Genomic DNA, 14,753 nt, shown 5'->3' on the forward strand with positions numbered 1-14,753 from the left:
ACCTGCTGATATCCCTTCCAACCTGAATTATCTATGAATCTTTCCGTTGTAGAGCTTTATTATTCATAATTCTCAGGGCAGCATATGCCATTTTTTTCTCAGGCATTATTACAATATAATTACTTGCTGTTCATCAGATATTGATGTCTGTATAGAATTTATGATTTAGCAATTAACTTTCAGGTATGCAAATGCAGTTCCTGGATAAGTGTGCAGGTTGTCTCTGTCAGAGGAATAAATATGAGCGTTAGTGTAAGTCCACATTTTCCTTCATTACTACTCACAGATTAGTATGCTCTGCAAGCAGCTATCCCTTAGTTTAATACAGAATTCTGGAATCCCTACAAGATGGAAAGAACTATATTGACAAATGTGTTATAATTTGAGCTGATCTTCCTGAAGTATTAATTGCATGGATTCCAACAAACAGCACCATTCTGCACGGTTTTGGACTACAGATTCCAAACATTTCAGCTGTCCTAAAGGAAAATCAAAAGGAAGAGCTGAAAAGAAGAGGATTTTTCAAAAAGCATACTGGGGTAGTTCAGAATGGAAAAAACATTGACAACATACACTGTGTGCTTCTCACAGTACAATTCAGTGACAAAAATTAATGGATATTTGAATATTAAAGCAAATGTACCTCACATTATTATTAGAGATGGAATATATGGGGTTCAAATATATGCACAAATATAAAGGATTGAAATAAGTGTGCAGCACACAGATCCAATATTCTCTCATGAAGGTAACATATGTAAAACAAATTAAAATACACGAACAGCACGTTCTGAGTTATGTGAGTGTTTGTGCATGCTGAGTTGTTTTGGCAGATCAGGATAGAAGATGAATGTTTCAATACACAAAATGTATTTTATAAACATATCTAATTCTAAAGTCCTAGGTATCCATTCTGCATCTTTTATAGAAGCCTCATGAATAATATCATTCCGTTTCCCAATTTTTATATGTACCAAATACACAAGTAGCTAATAAAAGCTAAAGAAATAAGATTGTTTTCAGATGAACATTTTTTCTGTTCCTTTCTTACCTGCCTACATGGAGAAGAACAATCCTGCACACGTAGCCAGATGCCATAATATTTAAATACATCTGAAAAGATGATTTTGAGCTATCTGCTAGGGGAATTGTCTTCACCATTTCACCTCTAAAAAATGCCCACAGCATTTAATCCTTACTTAGGAGAAATTTTAACGTGGAAGGACTCTTTAAGCAATGCTTGCTTTATATTAAAAATATTTACTATCAGGCAACAGATAGCTCTGCTCCTCTCCTAGCCTCACTGGTACAGACCTCAACACTGAACAAATACTTCAGCCTTTCTGGCTTACAAATGGAGCATTTCTTTTCCATTTTTCTGTTGGTTCCACTTCTCTGTTTCTCTTCCTCAGAAGCACCAACTGGGCTTTTGTTGCCCTGCACCTACATTTGACACGACCGTCAAAACACTGAGATAGACAGGATGTTTTTGGTTATATTGGGCCTGTTTGCTAGGACCCCTCTCTAGGGATGAGAAACACAGTAACCGAGTGACTTGGAGATGCAAAACAGTACAATGTCACGACGTTTGCATCAGACAGAAAACAAAACAGAACAAGAAACAGGAAAAGAAGACTTAACACGATTAGAACTAAAAAATCAACTAGGAATTCCAACAACACAAGTAAAAAGAAATGTCTTAGATTTGTACAATGAACACCTAGCTAGAGTTTTGTGCAATTTGCTCCTTCTTTGCAACTCTGGAAATACTGTGTGTCCTAACAGCGCACATGAGCAGTATCTCAGTATGCAATAAATATATATCAAGGAAATTGAATTTTTCCATCTTCTGTTCATATTATTAATTATCTTAGAAAAGCTGAAGAGAAAATTACCACAGTGTGAGTTTGTTCCGAAGGCTATTTGCCATCAGAGTACAAATAAAACAGTAACTTACGTTACTCTTCTCGGCCTGTTTCCAGGAATTTCAATTGGGTATAGAACCTTTTTCCATGTCTTACTCACAGCTGAAGTATTACCCACTATAAGGGTTGCAGGACATTAGAAACATATATCAATTAGGCTTTACTTTACACAACAATCATTTGTTCAGAGCTGTGAAACCAAGCAGCACGCAGCAGCTCTGTCACTGCACGGCTGCGTTCCAGCAGCTCAGAGCACAAAGTGAGAAGCGGTGCCCTAACTCAAACTGCAGAGGACTTGTGCAGTGCTCCACTGTATCATTCCTGATTAGCTAACAAAAGAACACCTTACGACACATTAGCTGAAGGTCTCTGAGGACCTTCAAATCCATCAAACGTGAGGACGGATGCAGTTTGACGCATCCTTTATTTATGGGATCTTTACAGGTCTTAATCAAGCAAAGTGAACTTTGGAACGGCTTTGGGTTTCAAAGTAAATACGTACATGGGAATATGTTTAATCAGGCATAGTGCCTATCCAATTTACTGTAATAACTCCTGTAAGCGGTTAGGAACCTTTCCCAAAAATCCTTCTTAAGCTGGATTTTACTGACTGGAAAAACTACTGTGTACCTTAATGACATAGGACTGCCTTTCTCATCAATGCTCAACACAGAAAGCTGAAGATATTTTAGTGCATTTTCCAGTTAGGCCTACCTGCTTTTCATTCTGAATAAAACAAGCTACCGCATTTTCTTATTTCCTAACAGGGAATGGAATCACTTAGTTCAAGTTAGGACCAGCAATGGTAGTCCTGTGAAACACATCTGTGACAGACCTGTAAGTTTTAGTCACAGGACTACAGAAACAGGAGCGACACTGAAAAGAGCCAGCTTCATTCTTTTTGGTTCACTGTTACTTGTACGACATCTCTCCTCACATTTCATAACATCTCTATCTAAAGCACTAAAATATAGAAAAGAAATAATTAAAGCCTAGGGGCATATTTTATGCAAACAACTTTTAAGGAGGCTTCCATTTAATCTCAATTGGAACATTCGGTCTAAGAAATCAGATACTCTGTGTACATCGTGCTAGAATGTTTCAAAAACTCACTGCTTTATATCTGAAGTGCTGGAAAAAATCCTTGTGATTGTAGAGGAACCTGTGATTACACGAGTTGAATAAACAGATGCAGTCTCAAATAGAGACAAATATTTTAAATTACCCCAATTTTTTTGAATAAATATTTCCCTTCACAAAGCATCTTAAACTTAAAAGTTTTCCATGTGCTAATAAGAATTTCAAGGTAACCAGAAATATAAATACTGGTGATGAAAGACAGACTTAAATAACAAATGATTTGTGCACAGCAGACTGTAAGATTAAAAGAAAAAGGGAAACCATCAGGTTTAATAGGGACTGCCTCCATTTCATTTTAGTACAATTTTTTGAAGCAGAGAAGTCAGGAGTCAATTTGGTACTTCATATGGATTCAAGTCTTATGGTACAAGATATGAACTATTATTTGAAAGTAAGGGTGAGCTTGATCAATTTTAATTCACCTTTTTCTTCAGCATGTAAACAAACAAAGCAATTATAAAATTATTTAACAAAGGATTCCAATGACAAATCATAGAACTTATGATCTCTACAGGCCCCTATGGATTTGAATTAAGGAGAGCTGCAACTCCAAACTGATTACTCATCAGCATAGATTTTGCTAGGGTTCTTATTTCCCCTTCAACCTTCTAGCTACACATACAATAGTATAACAGCATATATCTTCTCTTGGCTTCTGGCTCATAACCATCTCTCTAGAGAAGTAATTCAGAAGTAATGTAGAGCTATTGAAAAGATTAATATTTTCTCTAGTATAGCAATCACCTCGTATTTCCTTTAAGCAAACACTGCCCTCTCAACCTTCACAAAGTGACCTTGACTCTGACAAACCATTCTCTAAATATGGAAGGCTTTTTTCATTCTAAATCCATATTTCTGACTTACTTTGGAAAAAAAAAAAAAAAAAAAGGCTCAAACATGCACAGGACACAGCGATCGGCTTTATGTTAACAATCAACTAATAATGATCCAAAAGAGATGGTAAAAAAACATCAACAAAATAGTTTTATCCATAGTATCCAAATAAGCCAACAAAAAGATGCACTGGATCTAAAAACCTGTGTCACTATACTTCCCTGCCCCCGGACTCAGCTGCCTATTAACTAGATTGCAACCTCCATTTCACACTCCTAACAAACTCCTATGCAATGGTTTTCTGCTTTAAGTCTAAGGCATTTTTTGAAATGCCATTTTTTTTGAAAGAAGAGAAACCACATTATCCTTATTTCTCCTGCATTGTTAGCGGTGTACTCAAATATAGATATACTTGTCAGAAATACAATTATCAGCATCTGTTAAAATGTGAACATATTTTGCTTTCTCCTTTCAGCTGCAAATAAAGACCCACTGCTTCTTGCTTTCAGTAATACCTTTCTTGTTCAAAAACTAGTACTTCTGTAATTTAAAAATAAAAGAAAACAGGAATCAGAGGGAGAGACAGTCAATTGCTTTTTCTATAACTGCCTAATTTTAGGCATACTGTCTCTGTCATTAAACTATATGCTATAATGCCAATTCTTTCATTAATTTCAGTGAGAAGGAATCTGTAACCCAACATAGGCACGTTTTGATTTGCTTCATTAAATGGAAAATAAAGCAGTCAGATTAGTTAATATTTAAAACGCGCTGAAAAGTTGTTGGCAACATGCTACATCAGGAATGGAGTTCTACTTTCTGATATTCCCAGTGGTTAAAACAAAAAGTCAGTTCTCTCATCTGTACTAATGTCTCTTTGGCTTTAGGAGGATCAGCATCTTCTGTGACATTTAGTTTTTTTGTGTTTGTGCATGCTGAACTTACAAAAATAACTTCAGTGCTATTCTTGAGGGACTCATTCCACAAACAGCTCAGCAATCAGTTTTGATTCCTAACAGTTGGAAAATCACAGTATTTGAAGTGGTAGTGCTTTTATGACCAATAAATCACTGCATAGTAAGGAAACACGCTACTGTTTTGGTCTTTTGGATAATTGTCCTCTTAGCACTGTTTCCAATCTAAAATCAGATACTATTTTTCAGTACAAAATGGTTTACTTTTTAATAAACAACACTTTTTTTAATCATGATTACAACACGATGTTGATTTCTCAGATAACACATCAACTACCAATACTAGTCCTACTAGTTGTACTACAGGGACTGCATCTTGAAGCACTTTGGTTCTTCAGCTCAGATGTTCAGTTCTCTGAAAAACTGTTTGGAGGCAAATTAAAACATCCATTGGCTGGACGCACTGTGAATCTTACTCACTTGTCACGCTCATGAATAACTGAATTCTTCCAACATCCACCTAAAAGGAATCTCCCCTGCAAAATTAATCGGAATGAAAACTTTAATCTTTACTTCACATTGATTGTGGTAAAAATATATTGAAATGTTAAGAGTGACACCAGTCACCCAAAAACACAGAGGAAGAAATACTTAAACCTTTCCCTGCAGCTATTTTGCATGGTATCTTTAAAACATTTTGAAAGCTTGTCACAGCCTATTGATGCTGAGTTGATCCACCTACTCTGCACTGGACTGTTAAAAACTGAACAGCAACTAAAAATACAGTGGGACTAGGAAAAGCAGTCTGACATTGATTGGCCACTTTTCCAAATTACGGTTCCCTATTTAAAAAGCACAGCCCTTTAAAGGCATCCTCTAACAGATAAAATGTTAATTAGTTGAGTAGCACTTCGATGTCATTAAGCAATGAGAGAGAATGAGAGTTTGAGAGAATGAAGAACCTGCTTTACACTTTGAAGGTCCAGAATTCATCGCATGGCTCCCAATAACCAATGAGACAACACAACAATGAATCCTAGATGTGAGATGCTGGTCATGGGTCATAGAAATGGCAGATTGTAGTAAGGCAGAAGCTAAAGCACCTTTAAAGTTTTTTTTTAAGAATTAGAGAGAGTAAATAACGTTACAATCCATGTCACACTGAAGTATTTGTGGAAGAAAAGGTGCTGCTTTTGCACGAGAAGAGCTTAACTGTTTAAGAGAAGTACTTGCTTGGACTGAATTACTGAAATCTACTATGTAGCTGCCACTGCTATGGGTCAGCTCAGGATCTGAAAATCTTCAAGGAAATAGTTGGACAATGGATCCTTTCTGCTCTAATCCTGTTATTGACTGACCAGAGAACTGGGATAAATATAGTAACCTTAATTTCTCATGTTCCACTTTTCCTGGGGTTTCAGTAACGTGGTGTTGAACTGCTGCTAGAATAAGGACTAATTAGCCACCAGTGTTGCTTTGTCTCTGTCACAGCATGGATGTGTTTTGAATACAATTGACAGAAGGATATCGACAGCTGTATGTCAGTCAATACTGTATCACTGAAAACACTCCAGTAATACGTGCTAGAAATTGTAGAAACCCAAACTCATGATTACGATTTGATGGCAGCTAGACCTCAAATAATAATGACCTTAGACTACCCCAACTATTCCCACTTTCAGCATCCAGATGTCAACACTGACCATCAGCCTCAGGCCCAAAGACTTTCAAGAATGCTCAAGTTTTGATTTCTCTCTTACAGTTCAGTTACATACATAATTGTGTTTTCTTTGGGAAGTGAGATACACTGCATTACAAGATGATTTCTTTTTGAAATAAACCATTGCTTCTGCTTATATGTCTTGAAAAAATGTATCTAAAATGCAATAGGCTGAGGCTACTTGCAGGAAATACTTTCAGAGGGTGAGCTTACCCTAATAAGACTTTCATAAGCAGGTCAGAATAGTGATAGAGAGAAAGAATGAGAGAAAAGAGCTGAATACCTTTGTAAAAACTTCATTCAGTATGAATGGTTCAGAACACAGATTGCCTCACAACCAGCACGATGAACAAGTCCCCCAGTGTGGTTCTTAAGATCGTTTTAAAAATAGTAAATGCTTTTACTGAAAGCACTGCAAGAAGGATGTATCAATATTCAACATTAGTTTCTACTTTATCCTCAATGAGTAGTTATACTGCACGAAACACAGCCGATGATAAAGAAAAAGCTTTCAGTAGCTCGTTTTTTTCCCCAAAGCCCTGAACAGATCACACAGCAAAATCCTGAACTGACACTTCAGAGATGCTTTTTCCTTCCTGACACCAGTATTTTTAATATAATATTAAACTAAAATTATTAACTGGAGACATTCAATAGCATCAAATACCTTAATAAGGCAAACCGAACTTCTCCTGCCATCCTCCTGTTAATATGATGCTAAGGTAGGAATCAGAAACAAAATTCTCAGGAAGCTGAAAGAGTAAAAGCTTATGTCTGAATGGTTATTCTGCAGAGGTTGCTGGAGGCAGATGAAACACATTTGTCCTTAACTGCATCTTCAAATATAAAAGATTGTATGAAACTGATACTAAAAATACAGTACTTATATCTTGAGGATGTACAAGCAAGAATAAACATAATTATGGAAAAGATATCTTTAATAGGAACACTAACAGCAGTCCTCCAAAGAATGGACAGATATTGTTCTCTTTTCTGTTTGTTTCTTAGTAAATATTATACCTGTGATTATACATCCACATTTCTCAAGATCTGCACTACTATTCTATCTCTGTCTCGCTGACCTCTCACAAGCATTCCTGTGTCTTTGTTGTTTTGTATCCAGCAATACCGTGTTATTCACTCACTCGCTGAAGCTGTGCTTGACACCGCAGGGTACAAAATAACACAGAAAACATTATCTCTGGAACAAGAAAAGATTGCCTGATGCTGTGAATACGTCTATGAAGAGCAAAATCAGCTTTGCCCTTTGAAAAGTTAGATCAGCAGCTTGATTGATTGCCCTCCCTACCTTTTTGTAGTCTTTTAAGAGTTCAAGAATTGGCCAGAAAATCAGTATAGCTCATGTAGAAGCCTCTCCAAAAGGAGAAAGAAATGTGATTTCAGTTTTGAAAACTATTCACTGAGATCTGCTGGGTGCATCTTTGAAGTAGCAGACAAAATGCAGGAAGCCTTGCTGAAAACACACTCATTACAGTTTTTTGGCTAGAAAGGGGAGAAGTAAGGTCATGTTCTGCATATATCCTATATAAAGGGAAAGAAAAAAGCTGCTCAAATGTTCTGTCACTGCACTGTGGCATATTTCAATCATTTATAGGAAGCTCTCAGCAAAGAATGCTAACAGGAAACTTCTTCCTGGTGAATAATCTTGTCTCCTGGTCAAAAAAAAGATCCCTACTTGCCCTGTGTAAATCCTGCAAATGAAAATGAACTTGGTTTCTAAACTCTTTAAAAGTCAAACCACTCTCGCTGTATGCAAATCTCTACATAGCTGATTATACGTATCTGGAAGGAAATAGTGTCTATTGCCCCTGGCTACAAAAAAGTAAGAGGATACACATGGTAGTTCTGGATATTTTAGTGCTACGTAAATTGCCCAGAAAGTTCTCTCAGGCCTGATAGACAAAAGTAGCAAAGTACAGTTAAGTTACTGGGCTTAAGAGCTGTTATTTACAGAACATGTAGTTTGGGGTCTGCCATCAAGAGATGTTATTCACAAGTTTTGGAGGTGAGATAAAAGATGACATTTACAAAAACAATAGCAAGTGTAGTTGGAAATTACTGAAAGCATCACCTTTCCCAGGAACAAAATCCTAACGGATTATTTATAGGGCACCTGCACCTTTACTGAAGCACAGTGATGTTGGACCACACCACCACCTAACTTATTCATTCATTTTGGGCTGCAATGTAACGTGACAGGATGTGATACAGGTGAACACGATTCTCTAAATACCACGAATCTGACCTACAAGTCTATGTAGCACTACGTTATACACATTTGTGATCATAAATGGATCAGGAGCTGTAGAGCTACAGCTGTGAAGTTAGTCTGCAGTAGTAAAATGTATCTTTGTTACTGTAAGAGTATGAGTCTCTCTGCTGTCAACTCTTTCTGAAGTGGATAATTCCTTTGGAGGAATTAGGTGTGAAAGTCCATACGAAGATTTAAAAAGAATAACAATATTAAATACCACCATGAAACCTAAGTAAAAAGTACTGTTTTTAAGTCAAAGTACAAAAATGTCACTTTATTAGTGGAACATCCCCCTCTCACTATATACTTGCATAACAAATTTAAATGCAAATTATGTGCCGAGAACAGAAATCATTGAGAATATCTGAGATTAATTCATGCAGTATCTGTGACTTTCTGTTTTGCTGAAGAGATGCATGGGAGGAACCCATCCTATGATACTCCAAATGAAATCTTGATGTGACATTGCTAAAGACTGCATCAAAGATATGGTTACTAAGAAATCAGGTGTAAAGACAACAGGAGGACTGTTGATGATGAATCCAAATTCATATATATATATATATAATATTATATATATATTATATACATATATAAACAATCACTGTCCCTATCTTTTCTGGTCATGTCATCATACATATTACCAATACATTTCTGTATCATCCACCATGAAAGGTGGTTATGACCCATAAGTGCTATTCATTTTCCATATAAAGTGAAAAAAATGTGCTCTTCACTCTACGGAGCGTGCAAACTAAATCTCTCTTGTCTTTGTTAGAGCTTTTTAAACCTTGATAAGTTTTAAAGTAGTATAGATAAATTTTAAGTCAGAACTGCACTGAAGTCTAATATATCTAACTCCTAAATTGCTCTTTGTCAGATCCGATGGCTTTCTACTGTCTCCTCCCACACACTTTCCATCTCTTCTGAAAATTGCTTCATCTTTGAATCATTACCATTATAATTACTCGAAAATTCAGGAGAAGAAAAAATCTTTGACACAAAGAGTATTATCATGGGACAAAAATATCCTGCTGTAACCAAAGATAATGCTTCATTATTAATTTCTCTATCAATTATTGACTTCATGATAAGGTATAAGTCTAAATGCTTCTACCTTGTATGCGGTATTCCTCTGTGCCTCAAAAAAGTGTAAACATGTCTAAAATCTACAAAGCACATGGCTATTCCAAAACACCCGGGGAAACATTTTTTTGCCTTTGCAAAACAGAGAGGGGATGCTATCCATCCAGTATTCAGTTGGGTGACTCTTGGTACTCCAAAGGGAGGGGGTTTTAAGTATTTGCCCATTTGAGGTTAATTGTCTCCTCGTTTGGGAGTTTTAGAATGTCTCACCATATAACATGTCAGCCTACTGTTCTGCAAATAGCCACCTTGGCTGGATAAATGCTTGAAATCTACTTTTACAAGTTCTTAGAGGGGATGAAAGTACAAATTTTGACTTGGACCATTATAAAATAAAATATTTAAATGGAATGCTTCCTTTTAAGCTCCAACAGTCCATTTTATACTATCATTTAAAATCACACTGGAAGGGAACTCATACAGTTCAATGATTTTCTGGTCGGCTTTCTGCCCCATCGCAGGATGAATTATCTCCACGCTATTTTTGATAGTGTCTAAATTGTTGTTAAAAGCTCCACTGAAGCAATTCCACAACTCGCTTAGTTTTTCATTTTCTGTAACAATATTTTCCTATTACCTAATCAAATGTCCCAATTTGTGACTTAAACTTCTTACCAATCATCCCAGACAGAGTCTTCTTTTTCTTTTTCCTGCACTTTTTCATGAATTTGAAGGTTTTATGTTACTTCTCACCATGTAGTTTACAGGATCCCAGTTCCTTCAAATCCTTCTTTATTCAAGGCCCTGAAAATCTACAAGATAAGGTACAGTACTAATATAGATCTCTGAATTTTTTATTGGCTAAGGAACAGTTTCTGCCATTGACACTGTCAGTGTAGAGGCCAAGAACTCAGTGGGAGAAAGAGAGTTGGATACTGAAAAACAGTACCAAGGCCACGAAGCAGAATCTGCAGAAATGCACACATTACCACTGCTAGTTTAGTCTAGCCTTGTGTTCTGCCTTTAGGTAGGCACTGGAAGCTCAGCTTCTAGGGCTGACAAAGGGGTCACAGCTTGTTTGCATGGAAAATAGAAAAACAGAAAAGATAAGAATTATCTTGATTTTAACTCACAGCAGAGTATCTGTACTATCAAGTATCCTTTACTCCAATCTTCCCTCGACTTCCTGTCTGAAAGCAGGAGTGCTTACTTTACACCTACTGCAAGATGTCAGGAGAGAGAGAGGCTTTGGGAATATGGCAGGCTGCCCTGATAAAATCTCCTGTATCGACTTCCAATGAGAGAGCTCACCTTATAAGATAAAACATGTTTGCAGTCTTTTAAATCTTACTTACAAATATTCAGGATGAAATCCTGGTTTCTCTGGTCTCACAGTAAGATTTTTACGAATCACTTAATAGCAGTTGTATTTCATGCTGCAGGGATCTGAATTACAGATAGAATTACACTTTAAAAATGATATTTTTGTCTGCTTCTTAAGATCTCCTTACATATCACACTGTTCTCAGTCTACAGTTCTGACAGTTTACATAGAGAACACCCTCACAGTAGATTCAAAACAATAGTTTTACAAATTCAAGTATTATTTTCAGTGAAAGTAGCAGAATGGTTTCATAACAGCATGCTTTAGCAACACGCAGATGCTTCAAGGAGAAGATAAATCCTTCATCTTAAAATTCTGACATGAAATTGGTCCAAGATTTAGCAACTGCTGTATCTTAGTCTTTTGCTTTGCTAGTGGTTTTCCAATAATCTTTTCCTCATCTAGATTACCTCTATTATTTAGTTATAGCTTCCTCCATAATTGCAATCACTGAATAGTAATCACTTAATAAAGATATCCTGACAGGTCTATTTTTGCACTTGGAAAAGATTCATTTTCTTTATCATCACTCCAGTAAGCAATTTTTCTTCCCAACTGAAGTAGCCAAGTGAAATGTAGTGCCTGGAGTACAGTTCTGCTCTGCTACAGCCAGCACTTCAGTAAGACCAGGCACCAATCCTTTCATTTTTATATTATTTGGATATGGATTCTTCAAAATTTGTGTGACATGGAATTTGTGCTGACTGGTTTTTATATATAACTCCATTGATACACATAGGTGAAGGCTGCCTTGCACAGCTTGTTACCAGTGAGCTGAGACTGCAGATATTTTTTCCTATAATGCAGCTAATGCAGAGACAAACCTCGTTCTTGTTTAAAGCTCATGAGAGGGTATATGAGCTTAGATACTCAATGCTGAAAAGCCAAAGCACATATAGTGGATTGTTTTTAAAAGACTGACTGTATGTTAGACAGAACAAAATAACCTGACAAACTTGGATACCTGCAGGTTGCTATAATGATTTATTTTCCACTGTGATGGGGATATAGAATGAGAAACTGCTAAAGAAACACAAAGAGAATAAAACAAAGTTTGGTTTACATATAGAAACCTCTTTTTCCTCACAAAGTGGACTGATTTATCCTGAACAGACTTGGCTTAAGCCACTAAAATCAAAGCAAGCTTTTCTCCTGACTTGAAAGGAATTCAGACTGGGTCTAGCAATAAATGAACGTTCAGACCAAATAAACTCTCCTACAGGAATCCCAGTTTTCTGCTTGAAGACTGTATAGGGAGTGTGTATCATGAAGTTCCTGGAGACTGAACACAGCTATTAAAGAACTGAAGCTGTGTAGAGGGAAGAGAAAGATTCAGCCTTTGCTTGTATGCCTTCTGCGTCTGACCTGGCCTTGCTTCCTCTTCGGACAGACAGACCTGTGGGGTTTGCAAGGCACCTTCCAGACAGGACTAAGAGAATGGCTCTGCATTAAAAAACCATTAATTAAAATTCCTGAATATAATTGTTTAAGGCAGACATTCCCTAGCTAGTACTTCTGATCTCAACGTTTCAATTGAATGCTTAACCCATAAAGGGAGCTCACTAAGTTAGAATGAGTTCCTGTAAAATTTAAGTATGTTTTAACTATTCACACAAACGTTCAAAGTACACTGAGCAACTGATTCTTTGTTCCAAGGACCAATCTATTCTCGAAGGACCAATTGTCTAGTGGTAACTCCTAGTGTTTTCTTTACAATCACTGACAAAGCTTAGTTTTATCACCCTTACCTTCCACGCTCTCTCCTTTTGAGCCCCATATAACCAGCCTCTGTGTTAAAAGCAAAGCAGAGAAAACAAACTGATGGGATAAAGCTGTGATGCTTTCCTCAGCTGACTTCCATTTCTGGCATCACGCTTTGTTGCTTTTGTCAATGGTCTGACAGTCAGGGAATGTCTCATTAATACAGCCTCGTCACAACAACATCTATCTGTCCACATGTAGCACACAGCTTATGGCTGCACAAATTTAAATGTATGATAACTGGAAGGGCAAACCTAATTTTTTTTTTTTTCCTCCCAAATAATAATAAGCTTACACTTATTTACTTTAATCACTTCAACAGTATTGGCCTTCCTCTCAAAAGAAAAATAATAGGGAAATTATTTATTTCACAGCTCTGAAAATTAAACGAAAAATCTCACTTCAGGATTCACTTGTCCAAGTTGTAATTTTCCGAATTCTTTTATGATATCAGTACAAGGCATCTTTTTGTGTGCACAGTAATGAAGACTTGAAATACACTAATTATCTCTAAACAGGCATGATTCTAAAAAATTATTAAAAAAAAAAAAAGGCAAAGAAGCAACTTTTAGAATAAGCGATTATTACACAACTTAATGCAAAGATATTTGTAAAGTAGGCATTTTGTAACGATCTGAGAAGTACTCAACATTAAAACAAAACGCCCGGATTAATCCAGCAGAGAGATGTTGACATGATGGAAGTCAGAAAGCAGTTGCGAATAAACACTCTGCATCTTTGCTGGTGACAAAGTGCTCAATCACAAAAGCTTTGACTTTAATCATATTGGCGTAGTGCGGTGGAAGCATGCAGCACCACAACGTCGGAGATATGCCCTAAAAATATGATTTTTTTTTTCCCAATAAGCATATTCTTTTACTTTCCAACTCATGTATGCATCTGAAATGGTTTGTATATTCAAGGAGAAATCAGAGGGGAATGAAAAAGAAAAACAGCTTGAGGGATGCAATAATCTCACCATAGTTTTAATTAAAGAAATAGCAATTCACTTGTAATAGGACTGTCCCATTAGGGTCCCTTATTGCCATGAAAATCTCAATTGACCTACTCCTTTTCCCTGGTAGATTCATCACTTCAAGAAGATCTTGGTTCTTGACTCACCAGGTTTTTATTTAAGGTACACCTCATCATCCTCTATGATTTTTTGAGAGAAAAATACACTTGCCTGAAACTCACACAGTTCCAGTTCATATTTGGATACTCTCACTCCATACAATTTTGCTTATAGTTCTCAAAAAAGATTTGACCACTTAGATCTTCCCATTCTCAACTACAATCAACCACAATACAGGGAAAATAACATTTTTTTCCTTCCCCCACCCCTCCAGTAATTTGATAATATTGTCCAAATACCCCTCCTGCCTGCTCGTAGGGACAAAATAAAGAACATCATTTAGGAACAATTAATTGCTCTTCAAAATAAGATTTCAAGTGCTGTAATTGAAGGGATAGCACATCATTACTTTGTGTAAGTATAACCTTTTTGAACTTCCCAGGCTGACACATCACAGCTGAGATGCAATCGTGTTAGTCACAGCTCTCTGCATGATGCCAACACTGCGCTGAGCAACACACTATTAGGAAAGGGTACAGCAGCATGCTGCACTACTTGTCAGGCCCTCCCATGCTGTGCTTGTCTATATGCAAACACCATGCCCACTGTCACAGCACAACACAGGGAAATGCTAGGGAG

At 36.7% G+C, this 14,753-nt stretch overlaps 1 protein-coding gene across 21 annotated transcripts in view; it reads right to left on the minus strand.

Moving 5' to 3' along the window:
• TENM2 (teneurin transmembrane protein 2) overlaps window positions 1–14,753 on the minus strand; it is a 979,011-nt gene that overhangs the window by 58,737 nt on the left and 905,521 nt on the right. The gene's annotated exons all lie outside the window — the stretch shown is intronic.

The sequence above is a fragment of the Phasianus colchicus genome, chromosome 15, assembly GCF_987193195.1.
Source record: "Phasianus colchicus chromosome 15, bPhaCol1.hap1.1, whole genome shotgun sequence".
In the NCBI taxonomy this organism is placed as follows: Eukaryota; Metazoa; Chordata; class Aves; order Galliformes; family Phasianidae; genus Phasianus; species Phasianus colchicus.